Source organism: Ambystoma mexicanum, chromosome 9, assembly GCF_040938575.1.
Source record: "Ambystoma mexicanum isolate Mex_15411 chromosome 9, UKY_AmexF1_1, whole genome shotgun sequence".
Taxonomy (NCBI): Eukaryota; Metazoa; Chordata; class Amphibia; order Caudata; family Ambystomatidae; genus Ambystoma; species Ambystoma mexicanum.
In genome coordinates, this window is record NC_090931.1 from 413219896 (window position 1) to 413241487 (window position 21592).

The window sequence follows — 21592 nt, forward strand, 5'->3', positions numbered from 1 at the left end:
CGCCCCCAAGAACGCCCTCGCGCAAGGAAAAGCCATCAAAATCGCTAAATCATCGCAAAGGGCTGCGCTAACCCTGGACCAGTTCACCGGGCTGGCAAACAGCAAACGCCAAGCGGGGAACGTGTATTTCAGGGGTGCGCGGGAAGTTCCACACGCGATTGGCCCAGTGCGAGCAAGGTATGTGTATTTCAGGGGTGCGCGGGAAGTTCCACACGCGATCGGGCCTGGGGGAGCGGGCTACGTGTATTACAGGGGTTCGCGTGAAGTTTCTCACGCGATCGGGCCTGGGGGAGCGGGCTACGTGTATTACAGGGGTTCGTGTGAAGTTTCTCACGCGATCGGGCCTGGGAGAGCGGGCTACGTGTATTTCAGGGGTGCGCGGGAAGTTCCACACACGATTGGCCCAGTGCGAGCAAGGTATGTGTATTTCAGGGGTGCGCGGGAAGTTCCACACGCGATCGGGCATGGGGGAGCGGGCTACGTGTATTTCAGGGGTTCGCGTGAAGTTTCTCACGCGATCGGGCCTGGGGGAGCGGGCTACGTGTATTACAGGGGTTCGCGTAAAGTTTCTCACGTGATCGGGCCTGGGGGAGCGGGCTACGTGTATTACAGGGGTTTGCGTGAAGTTTCTCACGCGATCGGGCCTGGGGGAGCGGGCTACGTGTATTTCAGGGGTTCGCGTGAAGTTTCTCACGCGATCGGGCCTGGGGGAGCGGGCTACGTGTATTACAGGGGTTCGCGTGAAGTTTCTCACGTGATCGGGCCTGGGGGAGCGGCCTACGTGTATTTCAGGGGTTCGCGTGAAGTTTCTCACGCGATCGGGCCTGGGGGAGCGGGCTACGTGTATTACAGGGGTTCGCGTGAAGTTTCTCACGCGATCGGGCCTGGGGGAGCGGGCTACGTGTATTTCAGGGGTTCGCGTGAAGTTTCTCACGCGATCGGGCCTGGGGGAGCGGGCTACGTGTATTACAGGGGTTCGCGTGAACTTTCTCACGCGATCGGGCCGGGGGAGCGGGCTACGTGTATTTCAGGGGTGCGCGGGAAGTTCCACACGCGATTGGCCCAGTGCGAGCAAGGTATGTGTATTTCAGGGGTGCGCGGGAAGTTCCACACGCGATCGGGCCTGGGGGAGCGGGCTACGTGTATTTCAGGGGTTCGCGTGAAGTTTCTCACGCGATCGGGCCTGGGGGAGCGGGCTACGTGTATTTCAGGGGTTCGCGTGAAGTTTCTCACGCGATCGGGCCTGGGGGAGCGGGCTACGTGTATTACAGGGGTTCGCGTGAAGTTTCTCACGCGATCGGGCCTGGGGGAGCGGGCTACGTGTATTTCAGGGGTTCGCGTGAAGTTTCTCACGCGATCGGGCCTGGGGGAGCGGGCTACGTGTGTTACAGGGGTTCGCGTGAAGTTTCTCACGCGATCGGGCCTGCGGGAGCGGGCTACGTGTATTTCAGGGGTTCGCGTGAAGTTTCTCACGCGATCGGGCCTGGGGGAGCGGGCTACGTGTATTACAGGGGTTCGCGTGAAGTTTCTCACGCGATCGGGCCTGGGGGAGCGGGCTACGTGTATTTCAGGGGTTCGCGTGAAGTTTCTCACGCGATCGGGCCTGGGGGAGCGGGCTACGTGTATTACAGGGGTTCGCGTGAACTTTCTCACGCGATCGGGCCGGGGGAGCGGGCTACGTGTATTTCAGGGGTTCGCGTGAAGTCTCTCACGTGATTGGCCCCGTGCAAGCAGGGTACGTGTATTCCAGGGGTGCGCGGGAAGTTCCACACGCGATTGGCCCCGTGTAAGCAGGGTACGTGTATTCCAGGGGTGCGCGGGAAGTTCCACACGCGATTTCAGCAGGGTATGTGTATTCCAGGGGTGCGCGGGAAGTTTCCCACGCGATTTGTGCAGGGTATGTGTATTTCAGGGGTTCTGGGGAGTACTACACGTGAATTGGCCGTGTGGGTCCTCCCAGGTGTATGCTCCACAACCTCCACGGCCCCTGCAGGCAGCCCACACCACGGGGGACTACCCTGCACCCCTGCTCATGTCCCGCAGGCAGCCCATCCACCATGGGAATGCCCCCCAGCCAACCCACATGTCACCTTGCACTACTGATCAACAATGCATGTCTCCCACCACCCCCACCCCCCAGCAGTGCAGGGGCAGCCTCCACCAGGCCCCCACTCATGTCTCGCACCACCCTCACCCCCCAGCCACCAGGGGCACCCTCCACCAGGCCCCCACTCATGTCTCCCACCACCCCCACCCCCCAGCAGTGCAGGGGCACCCTCCACCAGGCCCCCACTCATGTCTCCCACCACCCCCACCCCCCAGCAGTGCAGGGGCACCCTCCACCAGGCCCCCACTCATGTCTCCCACCACCCCCACAGCCCAGCCACCAGGGGCACCCTCCACCAGGCCCCCACCCATGTCCCACTGCACCCCCACCCCCCAGCAGTGCAGGGGCACCCTCCACCAGGCCCCCACTCATGTCTCCCACCACCCCCACCCCCCAGCCTCCAGGGGCATCCTCCACCAGGCCCCCAATCATGTCTCCCACCACCCCCCACCACCCTGCCACCATGGGCAGCCCCCACCAGGTCCTCACAATCCCCAATCATGTGCGTAATGGTCAGCCTCCACAGCCAAAAAGCCCTACCAAGTAACCCATTCACCCACATGGAAATGGAAATCACATGTTACACCCCCAATGTTCATGAAGCTAATGAAGCCATGTCCGTCACACACAATGGTTGCAATTGAATGGGAAAACACACAACATGACATGCATGAAACCAATGAGATGATACCACACAGTGAAGTATGCAAACAAAATTGTATTGAAAAAAAATAAGAATGCTAAAGAAAGAAAACTAACTACAATGTGAATGAGAAAAAAGTAAGCTGCATGTCCGTATGAAAAAATGAAACTTGAAATCCAAATAGAAAAAAATTTTGTCCAAAGTCAAATGTAAAAAAATCTCCATGCAATAAAGAACTATGTACAAAAATAACAAGGGTCCATGAGCCCAACTGAACAAAGGAAACCTACTAAAAAATCTACCTAAAAATCAACTATATACAAAAAGTGGAGAAGTGTCCGTCGACTCCAAATCATAATACGAAAGAAAGGAAACCTAAAACTAAAGAACTATATACAAAGGCGGCGGGCAAGTCCAGCGGCTCACTCTGTGGTGTCCCGGGCCAGGGCATCATCGAACTCCTGTTCGATGTCCCGGAGGCGGTCCAGTTCCATGGCCCCGAGGGTCCGCAGGGACGACGCTGTGTCCTCCTCCAACCCCCTGCGGATTGCCTCGAGGCACTCGGCCCGCCTCAGGGCCCTCCGCATGGAGTTCTCCGCCCTGACCATTGTGAGCCGCGCCTCTTCCGCCCGCCGCCGCTCCGCACCTATGGCGTGGCCCAACCGCTGCCACACGGAAGACACTCTCTGTCCTGGGTCCCCCTGCCCTCCGGCCGATGCCTGCCCCTCCGATGTCGAAAGCCCCGAGCCTTCATGGCTCCCACCATGTTGCTGCTGCTGCTGCTCTGCCTCTGCCCGTGCACTGCCTCCTGCTGCCTGCACATCCTCCGCCGGCTGGGGTGCACTTGTTGATGTGGCCACCCCTGCTGGACCACCGACTCCCGACTGTGGCAGGGATGCCTCCTCCACCAGCCTGGCCGCACCGTCAGAGGCAGCTCCACAGGGCACCCAGGTGACTGATGGGTGGGAAGATGGCACAGAGGACGACTGGCGCGTAGGGGGTCCAGTTGAGGAGGGGGTCGGAGCAAGCCCCATCAGACGGAGGAATCCGGCCTAGGTGACCTGTCCCAGCAGGCTGACGTGGTCAACGAGCCATTCGAGATGACGTGCAGTCTCTCCATGAAAAGACTGCAGGTCACCTCGCATGGCCCGTTGACGCAACGCCACACCAGCCAGGACAGGCTCAACCCGGACCTGGATAGCCACGTTCGCAGGCAGAGGAAGGCCAGTTGACGTCAGCTCATCCCCTGCCTGGAAACGGGTCTGGACGTAGGCATCCCTGCTGGTGCAAGATGATGCAGGGACAGGATCAGGGACAGGATTGCACACAGGCACCTCCGCGGCGGCCTGTGCTGCCTCCTGTCCCTGGTCCTGGACTGCACCACTAGCACCAGTGGGATCCCCACCTCCAGACCCCGTCTCTGGTGCTTGCACGGCCTCCTCCTCCACCAGACCCCCCACCAACCTGGATGACTCCGTGCCATCTTCCCCTGTTGGGCCCTGTGGGGTCCCAGCTGCCCCTTCTGCTGCCGAGGAGTCCAACTCCAACCTCCGCCTCTTGGACCTCCCCCCGGCAGCTGCGGCCTGGGACGCGGCACCGGACTCCTCACTCCCCGACGAGATGACAACACGGGAGGGGAGCCGGGCCTTGCGTCTCCGGCTGGCGGTCGGATCCCCGCCGCTGTGCTCCACAGCACCTTCTCCGCCCTCTTCATCAGTTGACGCTGCACACAGGGAGAAACAAAACACAGGCATCAGGGCACTGTACAATGGACACATACACACATGACAGTTGCACATGAGTGGCATTGGCAAACCTCAGACATGTCATCACAATCCCCAACACACATGTCATTGCAACTCGCACACATGAGCCATACCACAGGCATATCGCAACTGCCACCACCATCCATACACATACAACAGCATGAGCAGCCAAAGGTGACCCAGACATCACATGCATCACAGGAAGTGCACCACACATGTACACACACCACCACACTTGCATGCATGTGTACACCTCAGCCAAGTGTCGCACTGTTCAGACGGGCATCCATGTCACATCTGCCAATCAGGCTTACACATACCGCAGTCACATGCATCCATGTTGCATCACTGTTGCACCCTTGTCAAATACACACACATGCACATGTACACAGTGCTCATACATGCAGCCCAATACAACATACATGCGTGACATCACGGACATGTCTACTTACATACACATACATACAAACATGTGTGCACGCACAACTGCATTTGCCATGCAAGCCTACACACACAAGCACCATCCATGTCTCACACATTACAGCCCTCGCATGTGTCAGCCCCACGGCCATGTACACCCCCACCCATACTCGACCCCATACAAACAGATGTGCAACCTGCACAATACCGAATAATCACCACACGCACTGCTCACAATCAGGATGCATGTACACTCACCGCTCGACTCCAGACGGGTCTGCTTCTCCAGGACCTGGACGTGGAGCGCTGGGGATATGCGTTCCAGGACCCCCATCTGTTCTTCCGACAAGTGGCCCCGGCGCCCCTTGGCATCCGCTGCCTTCAAGAGGCGCCGGGCCTTGTTCAGAGTCCTGGACCTGAAGTCCTCCCAGCGCTTCCTGACATGTTGTAAGTCCCGGACTGCCACCCCCTCCGCGTTGATGGCAGTTACGATGTCAGTCCAGATCCGAGTCCGTCCTTCCTTGTCGGCGCGGGAACTTCCGAAGAGGGCATCATACTGCCCCAGGACTTGCTCCACCAGGACACCAACTTCGGTGGCACTGAAGCTGGTGCCCCTCTGCCTCTCTGGCCGGGGGTTGTCAGTGGTCACAGATGGTGTTTGCCCCAACATGACAACCCCAGAGGCAGGAGTGGGTGGGCAACTGGGTCCTGGGGCTGGGCTGTGGAGCGATGGAATTCCAGCCGGGAGTCTTCGGTACCAGCAGGGGTGGTCACAGCAACAGCACCCCTGGCTGATGTGCAGGCAGCAAATGGCAGGCAGTCAGTCAGCAGCAAATGGTAGGTGGGAGCGTGCTCGGGGCTCTGGGGGGCAGTAGTTCGGCCTTCTGGGCAGGAGCGTGGTCTTCCGTGTGCTTACGCGTGGCCAGCTTGGTACGGAGTGATTTTGCACGTGAAAATCCTGCACGTCAGCGTGAAAATCGAGGAAAGGCCCTTAGCGCGTAAGCGCGTCAGCACGCATAGGCGATTCTATTGGACCAAAGGCCCTCAGCGCGTAAGCGCGTCTGTGACGTGACCCGCACGGGTGTTTCCCACACAGCACGTGATGACAGAGCACACGTGGAAAGACTGCACATCAGAGTCTCATCGCGTGTGATTGGTGGAAATGGCCCTACACGCAGAAGTGACAAAGCGTGTAATATGAGGAAATGTCCCTACACGCAGAAGTGACAAAGCGTGTAATTGGAGGAAATGTCCCTACACGCAGAAGTGACAAAGCGTGTAATTGGAGGAAATGTCCGTACACGCAGAAGTGACAAAGCGTGTAATTGGTGGAAATGGCCCTAGCGCGTACACGCTGCGTAAGTGACGCTGGACGTGTGGGACTGTATAAAAGGTACGCGTAGAACACCACTTCCTTGTACGTGCTTTTCGTGGAGAGCGAGTGGGTGAATTCTGTACTTCTTGTCGTTTCACACGCGATTTACTTCACGGCGTTTCAAGTTCGTATTCCCTGTTACCTCTGACAGATTTTTCTCTTCTTTCGCTTTTACTGGTTTACCTGGGCCTGTTCCCTCAAACAGTGTTCCCTTCTACTGTTGTCCTGTCTCCTCAGACAGCATACAAATCTTCTTTTGGCGGGGGTGTTGCCAACCAAACGTGCTCCTTTTACACGCTCGTTTACCAGGCAGACGGTGAGTCACGCACGTATCTAACATCTGTGCTTGCCCCGTGTGTAGCCTACCCCTTCAGAGGTCATTCTAGGCTGCGTGTGACACGCATACGTTCATTCTTGTGTTTCTGGGTGCCACAAGTAGTGCAGGTTTTCCTTTCTGCACACGTGGTCTAGGAGGGGTTGCGTGCACGTCATCTCCCTTTTTTGGGCCTCCTGTGCGTTGCGTGACCCGTCATCTTTCCCCAGGGGTTACATTCAGCCTTGCTAGAGCACTAGGGTACAATTACCATCTGGTACCCAACCCCTTTGACCCCCAATTGCCCAGGACAATAGTCTACATCCACTCCCATACGCACATTAACATCAGTGCCATGGCTGGGAGGTGAGGATTCCGTAAGGGTGGCAAAGGTGGAAGAGCCACAAGTGGTGGCCGTGGTGGATCCGGTAGGGGACGTGGTCGTAACTTGCAGGATGAGCCTGTCCCCCCATGTGTGGAGGACCAGTCACGGGCACCCATAATCCCCCCCTCCCCCCCTCCCATTGAGGCTGATGTGGCTGACACCATCCATGCTCAGCCCTTGTTGGACCAGCCCATTGTGGCACCAGACCTGGCTGACTCCATGGCTGACTTCCAGGTCAGCAGGGCTACGACACGTGCGCTGGTGCACGTTGATGCCATCATGCCACGTGGATCTTGGGCAGCAAGGTCATCTGCTGCACCAAGGAGGCAGGGCGGAGAGGCTGCAGGGGCAGCTGCGGCTCCATCCACCCCAGCCCTCACACACCCAGCCAGGACAGTGTCGGTCCTAGTCCATGCTGCTGACATTCCCCCTGACACCATCACACTAGAGCCAATGCCTGCACCAACTCCCATGCTGAGTGTGCAATCCCACACTCCTGATACAGAGTCCACCAGGGCTCCTGCCCCTAGTGTCCAGAGCGGCGCAGGACACTCAGGATCACCACCACCTTCCAAGCGGAAGAGGAAGAGTGCTCGTCCGGCACAGGCTGATGCCCCAGACACGGCTACACAGTCCGGCCCGTCCAGGAAGCCCAGCTTCACGGATGACGAACTGAATGCACTTGTCGAGTATGTGTCCGGACATGACAACGAGATGGTCATTGTTGCAGGATCCAAGACCACACCTGCACAACGCCAGGCACACTGGCAGACCGTTGCGGACATCGTAAGTGCCCTTGGAATTGTGAGGCGCACAGCCAATGATTGCTATAAGCGCTGGAATGACCTAAAGCGCAGGGCAAAGAGTAAGCTGGCCTCAAGTCATGCCGCAACTCTAGTGACTGGAGGTGGGTCTCCAGTAGTAGACATGGAACTCACTCCACATGAGTCAGTCGCTGGGACCTACGTCACGGAGGAACAGATCCAAGGCGTGGGAGATCTGGCTGATTACGAGGCATTGTCCGGTGAGTGCACATGCATGTGTGTGTCATCCATGTGCATGGTGTGTGTGTGAGGGCTTCTGTTTGTGTGCCAGGTGAGAGTGTGTGCGCCTGAGTCGTATGGGTCAGCCATGTGCTTCATGCAATCCTTCCTGCGCAGCTGCATTTGGCCATAGCAGTATCCCTTCTGCCAACAGTAGACATCTAGCCCAACTGCACGCCAGTTGCCCTTGAAGTGTCACCTTGCCACAACATATTTGCTTATTTTTCACTGTTCATTCAGTCAGTTTGTTTGCATTCCACCACTTTCACTAGGCATGTCGCTGTCCACTGGTCACATGTCTGACATGGGTATGGTAAAGTGGAGTGACTTTGTTACCTGGATATCATTTGTACACACATGTCCCTGTGCAATTGGACCATTTCAGACTGGCAGCTCCAGGTGAAAAATCTGACCTGTTAGAATTAGAAAAGCAATTACATGCGGGAACTGGACTGAATGAATAGGTGCTGCCCTCCTCTCCATCTTCACTCAATAGCAATGGTACATGCCATCTGTGTGATGGCATGTGTGTTTCACCTGGCAATCACAGGCCAATGTGTGATGCCACTGCCAGGCAGCATGCAGAAAATGTGATCATCTTCCATCTTGGTGTCATCAGTGTGTGCCATTTGCCTGCACTTCATACGCAGTGAGGGTGCATGCATGGGAGGGTTTTAGTCATGTGGGACATGTGTCAATCAAGTACTGGTTCTCTTGCTTCTCAGCCCTCATTGTGTGCCATGGTGCTAATGCCTGTTTCCATTTCTTTGTTTTCATGTCTTTGCAGGGGAAGACGCACCTGACACTGCTGGGGTTGTGGAGATGGTGCAGACCCAGGAGGGGTCCGAGGGCCGACCAACCACCAGTGAGGGACGTGGTGTGGTGGTGGGGGAGAACCCACAAGTGCTGTAGGTCGTGCTCTCAAGGGGTGTCTCTGGCTGCACCTCCCCCGAGCTGTACTCAGGTGTTGATTCGGATGAGACATACGTGCCGTCGCAGGTGAGTGTTCCAGGGAGGGATTCTGTTCTGTCTCACCCACCTGCACCAGGGTCAGGACCCTCCATGGGGATGTCAGTGTTGGCAGCTACGCCTTTGGTGGTTACGGATGCAGGGTCACACTCCGCGACATCTGATCCTGTTCCTGGGCCAGCAGATCAGAGGGGGAATGCAGTCCTGCAGCCTCAGGCAGTGCCGGCACAGCAAGGCGCAGTTCGCCTTGCCCCAGACAGGTGTGGTGCCCGCCGACGTGGTGGCCGTACACCACCCGGCAATACCGCATGGGAGCAATCCATTTACGGTATGGCAACCCAACAGGCTGCATCATCCGAGATGATGGCTCAGGCCATGGATAGGGTGGCCACTTCCATTGTCCCCCCAGAAAGGCTGATGGAGCGACTAGAGCAGGCAACCGACTCCATCTGCCAGTCACACAGGGGGGACATGTTGGGGTCCAACAGGGACAGGCGGGCGGCACTGGCGACTCTGCAGGAGGCCATCTCCATTGAGTCCCAGGGCCACAGGGAAGCCCTGAGGCAGGAGCTCCTTCACCTCAGGACGACTCTTGTTGAGCTTGAGGCTTCAACACACCAAAGGACAGAACAGCAGCTGGAGCGTCTCACCCGTACGCTCTCAGCTGAGATGCAGGCAACGAGGGCGGAGGTCCGGGCATCCCGTGAGTTGTTGCATGGGGACCTCCGCACACTCATCCTCCAGAACCAGACCTACCACACCCGCATGCTTGCAGCCATGGAGGAGCAGACTAGGGCCTTGCGTGGGCTGCCTCCCATAGTGCAACCACCTCCGGATGCAGCTGCACAGGGTGATAATAGCGACAGCAGTGATACTCCCACAATAGGGTAGCCGTGTGGGCCATGAGCCCATGGAGGTGTTTTATCTTCCCAGGATCCACGCAGGTGGGTTCTGGTGTGCATCCTGTCCTCGGACCTCCTGGGTGGCCTCCCCAACCCCCCCGGGCCCATCAATGGCCATTTTTGATTGTTTCTTATTTTTATTTTTATTTTGATTTCTTTTATTCCCAATTTTTTTGGGACAATCTGTTGGCTTCCGTGGTTCCTGTGGGCATACGCTGCATTGTGGCTGGGCACATGCAGGCTTGTAATGTATTTGGTTCAGATGCTTGGGTTTGAGTCACACACACCCCTCCTGCTTCCCGTTTCCATGGGCTTGCAAAGGGTGTGCCCAAGTGACAGTGAATTACACAGTGACGTTGGACTCCCATGAGCTGTGTGGCCAGTCTGTAGTCAATACTGTGTATACATTCATAGTGCATATTGCTGTTGTGTTGTACACTGCATGTTGCATTGATGTGTAACTCTTCTTCTGTGTCTACCTCCCAATTTGCAGGTCCCTTCCTCATGTCCACACAAGGACCTCTAGTCTGGAGATGGGGACCATGTTGGCAGCAGTGCACCTACAACTCTACATGGCGACAACACTGCACAGTTGGTAGTGGTGGGAGTGCAGGCATTTCCAGGTGGTGAGACTACTAATATGTAACATTTGTGATGTCATGTTAATGGTACTACGTGCTCAAGTATGTTGTTGGTCCGGCATTGCTGTGAGCATTTCAGGTGTTGCAGGTTTCTAATAGTGCCACTGTTCATAGTGAGACTGATGTCATGTTGTGGGGATTACTTTGTTTACCTGCAATTAGCATGACATGGCACGGTGTGTCGTGTGGCGGTGCTGGGGTTGGGTTGGCTGACATGGCACTATCCTCTTGTTGCATTTTGCAAGTGGGTATTCATTTTAGCTGCTTCAATGTGTAACTTCACAAAACTGCATTGGTGGTGTCTGTGTGGGTAGGGATGCACACATTCTGACACTTCCAGGTGAACAATCTCAGGCTGACATGGTATTCCCGGTTCATTCTCCAGACATTCAGGATCAGTGTCAGGTTGAGTCATCATTGATTGTCAGATGGAATGTGCCAGGGCAGTGTGCACTCCACAGGGGTGTGATTTCTATGTGAAGTAATTAGCCACTAGCTGTGTACGGGCTGCCTCCCCCGTGCCCTTTCCCCTCCCATGCGCAGCGGCTGTGCATGTGGTTGGGGATGTGGGGCCACCACCATGTCCACGGCCAGGCCCCGGCGTGTTGTAACGTTGTGCAGGACACATGCTGCCACTATGATCCTGCACACTACTGGGGGAGCGTATAACATCTGCCCGCCAGAACGGTCAAGGGAGCGAAAGCGTGACTTTAGCACTCTGAATGTGCGCTCCACTATGCCCCTGGTTGTAATGTGGGCTGTGTTATATCTTACCTGGGGTGGCGTGGTGGGGTTCCGAATTGGCGTCATCATGTGGGGGCTGAGAGGGTAGGCACTGTCCCCTGTGGAGGTGGTGATTGGTATCATTGGTGGGGTTGTGACTTTGCTCAGTATCCAACATGCATGCATGTGCAGTGGCATACATACTCACCAAGCAGCCATGTATCGCCATGCCGCCCAGCTTCTAGGTCCCGGCTTAGGGTGGACATTCGGTAAATGAAGCTGTCGTGGGTGGAGCCGGGATAGTTGGCATATACTGAGGTGATGATTCCCTTGGCATTACATGCTACCTGCACGTTGATGGAATGCCAGTGCTTGCGGTTCCTATAGATGTGCTCAGATGCCCTGGGGGGACGTAGAGCCACATGGTTGCAGTCGATGGCACCTAGCACTTTGGGGAATCGTGCCACAGCGTAAAAATCCAAGGCGGCAGCATGCCTTTCTGCAGGTGTTCTGGGCAGGTATATGTGCCTGCGGACTGATGGGCGTGCAGTGATGATGTTCAAGACCTGGTGTAGGCAGCGTGACTGGGTGGCCTGTGACACCCCACCCACTATGGCACTTGTCCGCTGAAATGATCCAGTGGCTAAGAAGTGCAGTACATTGAGGACCTTCTCCAGGGGGCTGAGTGCTTGGGAGCACAGGGTGGGTGATGTGAGGTCATCCTCCCACTCACTCACCAGGTCCAGTATGATGTGTGGTGGAAACCTGTACCTCCCATACACCTGGTCATCAGGCATCCCGAAAAGGCTGGTTCTGGGTGTGAATATTCTGGCCCTGACTATCCTCCTCCTCCTCCTTTGGTAGCCCACTGCCACTGCTGCTAGGAACGGTATGTTCATCCTGCCGTCTGAGCTTGTTATTGTTAAAGTCCGCAAATTTATGCTTTGCGCGTGTTCTAGGCGAGCGTGTGACCCGCGCACCCCTGCAATCCAGTTCCCAGTCCAATAGCGTGTGGAAATTCACACGCACCACGGGATACAGGTTCGCTGACGTACTTGCGTGTGTAAGTGCCCGCGCACCCATTAAATACACGTACATAGGCCAATCGCGTGTACGCGCACTTTTGTCCAATTACACGCGATGACACTCTGACGTGCAGTATCTCCACATGTGCCCAGTCATCACGTGCTGAGTGGGGAACACCCGTGCGGGTCACGTCACAGACGCGCTTACGCGCTGAGGGACTCTGGTCCAATAGAATCGCGTATGCGTGCTGACGCGCTTACGCGCTAAGGGCCTTTCCTCGGATTTCACGTTGACGTGCAGGATTTTCACGTGCCAAATCACTCCGTATCAAGCTGGCCACGCGAAAACACACGGAAGCCCACGCTCCTGCCCAGAAGGCCGAGTTACTGCCCCCCAGTGCCCCGAGCAGCCTCCCACGTGTCATCTGCTGCTGCCTGCCTGCCTGCTGCCACCGTGCCCTGCCATTTGGTGCCTGCACATCAGCCATCTGCAGGGGTCCAGTTGCTGTGTCCACCCCTGCTGGAACTGAAGACTCCCGACTGGGATTACATCGCTCCACAGCCCAGCCCCAGGACCCAGTTGCCCACCCACACCTGCCTCTGGGGTTGCCATGTCGGGCACTTCCACATCTGGCACCAGTGGCAACCCCAGGCCAGAGGGGCAGAGGGGCACCAGCTTCACTGTCACCGAAGTTGGTGTCCTGGTGGAGCATGTCCTGGGGCAGTATGATGCCCTCTTTGGATCGTCCCGCGCCAGCAAGGAAGGACGGCAGAGGATCTGGGCCGACGGTGTGGTTGCCATCAACGAGGAGGGTGTGGCAACCCGCGACGTCCTGAAGATCAAGACGCGCTGGGAGGACTTGAGGTCCAGGACCCTTGTGAAGGCCCGGCGCCTCGTGGAGGGGGGCCGGGGCCGCATGAGTTCCATCCAGATGAGGGTCCTGGAACGCGTACGCCCAGCGCTCCACGCCCAGATCCTTGAGAGGGAGGCCCGTCTGGAGTTGAGCGGTAAGTGTCCAAGCATTACTGTGTGAGACAGGGCATGTTGCGGTGTGCTGGTTCTATGATACTTGCCTGTATGTGTGCCATAGGCCATGTATGCATGTATGTGTGCAGGGACATCATGGTAATGCATGTGCGACCAGTGATGTGTGATGCACATGGTTGTTGCATGTGTTGAAATGCCGCATGGGGAGCCCTATGCAGATTTTGAACATGAGAGCATGCCAGTCTCTGTACCTGGACATGGGTGGGGGTGAGGGATGGGTGCTGATGCCAGGTACATATACGGTAGCCATGTCTGTGTGCCTGACCTGCGTGTCTGTGACTTGTGCATGCCATGGATGCATGACACATGTGTGTGACAATGCACAGATTCAGTAAAGCAGCCAAATTACCCTTGTATCCGCTGTGTTTGGTGTGTTTGGGGCCAGATGGATGTGACTGAGGTGAAGTGTGTGCATGTGATGGGCATGAGCCATGATGCATGTGAGTTACATATCATTGAATGTTTCAAGAGTCCATTGGACATGCATGGAAATGTCCATGGCATGCACCATGCCTGTTACTGTGTGTGTTTTGCCTGGACTGACCCATGTGTTGTGGAGGGACATGATGGAAGTGTACTTTGACAGTGGTGCTCATCTGCTATTGCTTCCTGTCTAGGGGACCATTGTACAGTGCCCTGATGCTTGTGTTCTTTGTCTCCCTCTACGCAGCGGCTAGTGAAGAAGAGGGCGGAGACGGCGCTGTGGAGCAAGGTGGCGGGGATGCCCCCACGGCTGCAGCGGAAGGGGTGGGTGAGCCCCCACAGGGGCCTGCTACGGTGGGAGACGGTGAGGAGCCATCCAGGTTGGTGGTTTGCACAGAGGAGGAGGAGGCGGCCACTGGGGCACACATGGGGCCTGGTGGGGGCATCCCTGCTGGTGCAAGTGGTGCAGTCCAGGGCCAGGGGCAGGAGGCAGCACAGGTCACCGTGGAGGGGCCTGTGCATGTCGCTGTCCCTGACCCTGTGAGTGCACCACCATGCACCAGCAGGGATGCCCCGTCCCAGGCCTGTCCGCAGGTAGAGGGGATGTCCATGTCACCTGACTCCCCTCCACCTGCGGACGTGGGAACCCCTGGCCGTGCGGAGAAGGTCCTGATTGGGGTCGCGATGCGCACGGCTGTGATTCGTGATGCCGTGCGTGCTTCCCGGGAGGAGCACGCACGTCATCACGAAGTGCACCGTGCCGACGTGGCCCAATTGGGATCGGCCATGTTCGGGGGTTTCCTGCATGTGTTGGCCAATGTGGCGGCCCTCTCCTCCTCTGTGCAGGCTATCCACCAGTCGTTCTCCTTGCCGTCTTCCAGCCCAGATGCCACCAGGGCCCCCTGTGGACCTGCCCCGACCAATGCAGCCAGCTCGGTGGGGATCCCATCCCTGCCACAGTCGGGAGTCAGAGATCCAGCAGGGGTGGACACCAGAGCAACTGGACCCCAGCAGATGGAGGATGTGACGGCATCATCGGGCGGGGCACGTGCACGACGGCGTCGGTGGTTTCCATCAGCCTGGATGCCGTCGTGCTGGCACAGGCAGTTGCGTCGGAGGCAGCAGCAGGCTCAACGTGGGAGGCATCATGGCTCGGGGCCATCAACATCAGGGGTGCAGGCATCGGCCGGAGGGCAGGAGAACCCTGGAATGGGAGTGGCTTCCGTGTGGGAGCGGTTGTGCCAGCGGATAGGTGCGGAGCGGCAGCGGGCAGAGGAGGAACGGCTCACAATGGTCAGGGCGGAGGACTCCATGCGGAGGGCGCTGAGGCGGGCTGAGTGCCTCGAGGGTCTTCGCAGAGAGTTTGAGCTTGACACTGCGTTATCCCTGCGGGACCTCGGGGCCAGGGAACATGCCCGCCTCCAAGCCATTGACCAGGAGTTCGATGATGCCCTGGCCCATGACAACAACCAGTGAGCCGTCCGAATAGCCCGCTGCCTTTGTATATAGTTGTATAGTTAGGGTTAGGTTTCCTTTGTTTTTTTGATTTTTCTTTTGGTAGCGATTGGACAATGCACCACTTTTTTGTATATAGTTCAGTTTTTAGTTAGTAGTCATAGTTAGGTTTAATTTGGTTGGGCTCATGGACCCAGGATGATCTTCTTCATGGTTCTTCATTGGCTTATTTTAATTTTTCAGATTATTTTCTTGGACATTCATCTTGTTGTGTTTGATTTGCTTTGTGTTTTTTCTTATTTCATTTCCATTCTACTTGCTGTTCAATACATATTATTTTTTTAATCTTCAATGTGTCGTATCATCTCATTGCTTTCAGGCATGTCATGTTGGGTGTTTTGTCATTCACTTGCAGCCATTGTGTGTGACAGACATGTGTTAAATTGCATTATTTAAATTGGGGTTGTAACATGTAATTGCCTTTGATATGTGGGTGGGTGTGATAGTTGGTTGGGCCTTTTGGCAGGGGAGGATGGGCATTACGGACATGATTGGGGAATGTTGGGACCCAGGTGCAGGGGGGCATGGATTGGACATGGGTGGGGGCCTGCTGGCAGGTGCCCCACAGTGCTGGGGGGGTGGGGGTGGTGGGAGACATGAGTGGGGGCCTGGTGGAGGGTGACCCTGCACTGCTGGGGTGTGGGGGTGGTGGGAGACATGAGTGGGGGCCTGGTGGAGGGTGCCCCTGGTGGCTGGGGGTGGGGGTGGTGGGTGACATGAGTGGGGGCCTGGTGGAGGGTGGCCCTGCACTGCTGGGGTGTGGGGGTGGTGGGAGACATGAGTGGGGGCCTGGTGGAGGGTGCCCCTGGTGGCTGGGGGGTGGGGGTGGTGGGTGACATGAGTGGGGGCCTGGTGGAGGGTGACCCTGCACTGCTGGGGTGTGGGGGTGGTGGGAGACATGAGTGGGGGCCTGGTGGAGGGTGCCCCTGGTGGCTGGGGTGAGGGGGTGGTGGGAGACATGAGTGGGGGCCTGGTGGAGGGTGCCCCTGCACTGCTGGGGTGTGGGGGTGGTGGGAGACATGAGTGGGGGCCTGGTGGAGGGTGCCCCTGGTGGCTGGGGTGAGGGGGTGGTGGGAGACATGAGTGGGGGCCTGGTGGAGGGTGCCCCTGCACTGCTGGGGTGTGGGGGTGGTGGGTGACATGAGTGGGGGCCTGGTAGAGGGTGACCCTGCACTGCTGGGGTGTGGGGGTGGTGGGAGACATGAGTGGGGGCCTGGTGGAGGGTTCCCCTGGTGGCTGGGGGGTGGGGGTGGTGGGTGACATGAGTGGGGGCCTGGTGGAGGGTGACCCTGCACTGCTGGGGTGTGGGGGTGTGGGAGACATGAGTGGGGGCCTGGTGGAGGGTGCCCCTGGTGGCTGGGGGGTGGGGGTGGTGGGTGACATGAGTGGGGGCCTGGTGGAGGGTGACCCTGCACTGCTGGGGTGTGGGGGTGGTGGGAGACATGAGTGGGGGCCTGGTGGAGGGTGCCCCTGGTGGCTGGGGTGAGGGGGTGGTGGGAGACATGAGTGGGGGCCTGGTGGAGGGTGCCCCTGCACTGCTGGGGTGTGGGGGTGGTGGGAGACATGAGTGGGGGCCTGGTGGAGGGTGCCCCTGGTGGCTGGGGGGTGGGGGTGGTGGGTGACATGAGTGGGGGCCTGGTGGAGGGTGACCCTGCACTGCTGGGGTGTGGGGGTGGTGGGAGACATGAGTGGGGGCCTGGTGGAGGGTGCCCCTGGTGGCTGGGGTGAGGGGGTGGTGGGAGACATGAGTGGGGGCCTGGTGGAGGGTGCCCCTGCACTGCTGGGGTGTGGGGGTGGTGGGAGACATGAGTGGGGGCCTGGTGGAGGGTGCCCCTGGTGGCTGGGGTGAGGGGGTGGTGGGAGACATGAGTGGGGGCCTGGTGGAGGGTGCCCCTGCACTGCTGGGGTGTGGGGGTGGTGGGTGACATGAGTGGGGGCCTGGTGGAGGGTGACCCTGCACTGCTGGGGTGTGGGGGTGGTGGGTGACATGAGTGGGGGCCTGGTGGAGGGTGCCCCTGGTGGCTGGGGGGTGGGGGTGGTGGGTGACATGAGTGGGGGCCTGGTGGAGGGTGACCCTGCACTGCTGGGGTGTGGGGGTGGTGGGAGACATGAGTGGGGGCCTGGTGGAGGGTGCCCCTGGTGGCTGGGGGGTGGGGGTGGTGGGTGACATGAGTGGGGGCCTGGTGGAGGGTGACCCTGCACTGCTGGAGTGTGGGGGTGGTGGGAGACATGAGTGGGGGCCTGGTGGAGGGTGCCCCTGGTGGCTGGGGGGTGGGGGTGGTGGGTGACATGAGTGGGGGCCTGGTGGAGGGTGACCCTGCACTGCTGGGGTGTGGGGGTGGTGGGAGACATGAGTGGGGGCCTGGTGGAGGGTGCCCCTGGTGGCTGGGGTGAGGGGGTGGTGGGAGACATGAGTGGGGGCCTGGTGGAGGGTGCCCCTGCACTGCTGGGGTGTGGGGGTGGTGGGAGACATGAGTGGGGGCCTGGTGGAGGGTGCCCCTGGTGGCTGGGGTGAGGGGGTGGTGGGAGACATGAGTGGGGGCCTGGTGGAGGGTGCCCCTGCACTGCTGGGGTGTGGGGGTGGTGGGTGACATGAGTGGGGGCCTGGTGGAGGGTGACCCTGCACTGCTGGGGTGTGTGGGTGGTGGGTGACATGAGTGGGGGCCTGGTGGAGGGTGCCCCTGGTGGCTGGGGGGTGGGGGTGGTGGGTGACATGAGTGGGGGCCTGGTGGAGGGTGACCCTGCACTGCTGGGGTGTGGGGGTGGTGGGAGACATGAGTGGGGGCCTGGTGGAGGGTGCCCCTGGTGGCTGGGGGGTGGGGGTGGTGGGTGACATGAGTGGGGGCCTGGTGGAGGGTGACCCTGCACTGCTGGGGTGTGGGGGTGGTGGGAGACATGAGTGGGGGCCTGGTGGAGGGTGCCCCTGGTGGCTGGGGGGTGGGGGTGGTGGGTGACATGAGTGGGGGCCTGGTGGAGGGTGACCCTGCACTGCTGGGGTGTGGGGGTGGTGGGAGACATGAGTGGGGGCCTGGTGGAGGGTGCCCCTGGTGGCTGGGGTGAGGGGGTGGTGGGAGACATGAGTGGGGGCCTGGTGGAGGGTGCCCCTGCACTGCTGGGGTGTGGGGGTGGTGGGAGACATGAGTGGGGGCCTGGTGGAGGGTGCCCCTGGTGGCTGGGGTGAGGGGGTGGTGGGAGACATGAGTGGGGGCCTGGTGGAGGGTGCCTCTGCACTGCTGGGGTGTGGGGGTGGTGGGTGACATGAGTGGGGGCCTGGTGGAGGGTGACCCTGCACTGCTGGGGTGTGGGGGTGGTGGGAGACATGAGTGGGGGCCTGGTGGAGGGTGCCCCTGGTGGCTGGGGGGTGGGGGTGGTGGGTGACATGAGTGGGGGCCTGGTGGAGGGTGACCCTGCACTGCTGGGGTGTGGGGGTGGTGGGAGACATGAGTGGGGGCCTGGTGGAGGGTGCCCCTGGTGGCTGGGGGGTGGGGGTGGTGGGTGACATGAGTGGGGGCCTGGTGGAGGGTGACCCTGCACTGCTGGGGTGTGGGGGTGGTGGGAGACATGAGTGGGGGCCTGGTGGAGGGTGCCCCTGGTGGCTGGGGTGAGGGGGTGGTGGGAGACATGAGTGGGGGCCTGGTGGAGGGTGCCCCTGCACTGCTGGGGTGTGGGGTGGTGGGAGACATGAGTGGGGGCCTGGTGGAGGGTGCCCCTGGTAGCTGGGGTGAGGGGGTGGTGGGAGACATGAGTGGGGGCCTGGTGGAGGGTGCCCCTGCACTGCTGGGGTGTGGGGGTGGTGGGTGACATGAGTGGGGGCCTGGTGGAGGGTTACCCTGCACTGCTGGGGTGTGGGGGTGGTGGGTGACATGAGTGGGGGCCTGGTGGAGGGTGCCCCTGGTGGCTGGGGGGTGGGGGTGGTGGGTGACATGAGTGGGGGCCTGGTGGAGGGTGACCCTGCACTGCTGGGGTGTGGGGGTGGTGGGAGACATGAGTGGGGGCCTGGTGGAGGGTGCCCCTGGTGGCTGGGGGGTGGGGGTGGTGGGTGACATGAGTGGGGGCCTGGTGGAGGGTGACCCTGCACTGCTGGGGTGTGGGGGTGGTGGGAGACATGAGTGGGGGCCTGGTGGAGGGTGCCCCTGGTGGCTGGGGTGAGGGGGTGGTGGGAGACATGAGTGGGGGCCTGGTGGAGGGTGCCCCTGGTGGCTGGGGTGTGGGGGTGGTGGGAGACCTGAGTGGGGGCCTGGTGGAGGGTGACCCTGGTGGCTGGGGGGTGGGGGTATGGGAGACATGAGTTGGACATGGGTGGGGGCCTGCTGGCAGGTGCCCCACAGTGCTGGGGGGTGGGGGTGGTGGGGGACATGAGTTGGACATGGGCGGGGGCCTGCTGGCAGGTGCCCCACAGTGCTGGGGGGTGGGGGTGCAAGGGGACATGAGTTGGTGGTCATTAGTTCAAGGAGACATGTGCCTTTGCTGGGGGGCATGCCCATGGTGGGTGGGCTGCCTGCGGGACATGACCAGGGATGCAGGGTAGTCCCCTGTGGTGTGGGCTGCCTGCAGGGGCCGTGGAGCGTGTACAGGGTACACCTGGGAGGACCCACACTGTCAAATCACTTGTGGAACTTCCCGCGCACCCCTGATATACACGCGCCCCCAGGCTATTCGCGTGTGGAACTTCCCGCGCACCCCTGAAATACACGCGCCCCCAGGCTATTCGCGTGTGGAACCCCTGTAATACACGTAGCCCGCTACCCCAGGCCCGATCGCGTGAGGAACTTCACGCGAACCCCTGGAATACACGTAGCCCGCTCCCCCAGGCCCGATCGCGTGAGGAACTTCACGCGAACCCCTGTAATACACGTAGCCCGCTACCCCAGGCCCGATCGCGTGAGGAACTTCACGCGAACCCCTGTAATACACGTAGCCCGCTCCCCCAGGCCCGATCGCGTGTGAAACTTCACGCGAACCCCTGATATACACGTAGCCCGCTCCCCCAGGCCCGATCGCGTGAGGAACTTCACGCGAACCCCTGTAATACACGTAGCCCGCTACCCCAGGCCCGATCGCGTGTGAAACTTCACGCGAACCCCTGATATACACGTAGCACGCTCCCCCAGGCCCGATCGCGTGAGGGACTTCACGCGAACCCCTGATATACACGTAGCCCGCTACCCCAGGGCCGATCGCGTGAGGAACTTCACGCGAACCCCTGTAATACACGTAGCCCGCTACCCCAGGCCCGATCGCGTGTGAAACTTCACGCGAACCCCTGATATACACGTAGCACGCTCCCCCAGGCCCGATCGCGTGAGGGACTTCACGCGAACCCCTGATATACACGTAGCCCGCTCCCCCAGGCCCGATCGCGTGTGAAACTTCACGCGAACCCCTGATATACATGTAGCACGCTCCCCCAGGCCCCATCGCGTGAGGAACTTCCCGCGAACCCCTGTAATACACGTAGCCCGCTCCACCAGACCCGATCGCGTGTGAAACTTCACGCGAACCCCTGAAATACACGTAGCCCGCTCCCCCAGGCCCGATCGCGTGTGAAACTTCACGCGAACCCCTGATATACACGTAGCACGCTCCCCCAGGCCCGATCGCGTGAGGGACTTCACGCGAACCCCTGATATACACGTAGCCCGCTACCCCAGGGCCGATCGCGTGAGGAACTTCACGCGAACCCCTGTAATACACGTAGCCCGCTCCCCCAGGCCCGATCGCGTGTGAAACTTCACGCGAACCCCTGATATACACGTAGCACGCTCCCCCAGGCCCGATCGCGTGAGGAACTTCACGCGAACCCCTGTAATACACGTAGCCCGCTCCACCAGACCCGATCGCTTGTGAAACTTCACGCGAACCCCTGAAATACATGTAGCCCGCTCCCCCAGGCCCGATCGCGTGAATAACTTCACGCGAACCCCTGTGATGCACGTACCCTGCTGAAATCGCGTGTTAGACTTCCCGCGCACCCCGGTATACACGCACACGTATTTTTTGTCAGCGGGTGTCCGTGTTTGTGGGTACCCCTTTGCACGTCATTTTTCCTTGAGGGCCACAGTATGGGACATTCATCATGGCAGTATATAGGTGCTATTTGTTGGCGCACCTTTTGGCGCACATTTCTTACAGCCGCAGAGACGCTACCGCCTGCTTTCTTGTGGCGGTCGTGTTTGTGCCTGTGCGCTGGTTTGAGCGTGCGCTTTTTTGCCCTATTCTATTCCATGAATACGTGTTGTAGGCGAGCGTGTGGGCGTTCCGCGCACTTGTGCCCTGTACTTCCCCCGTGACGCC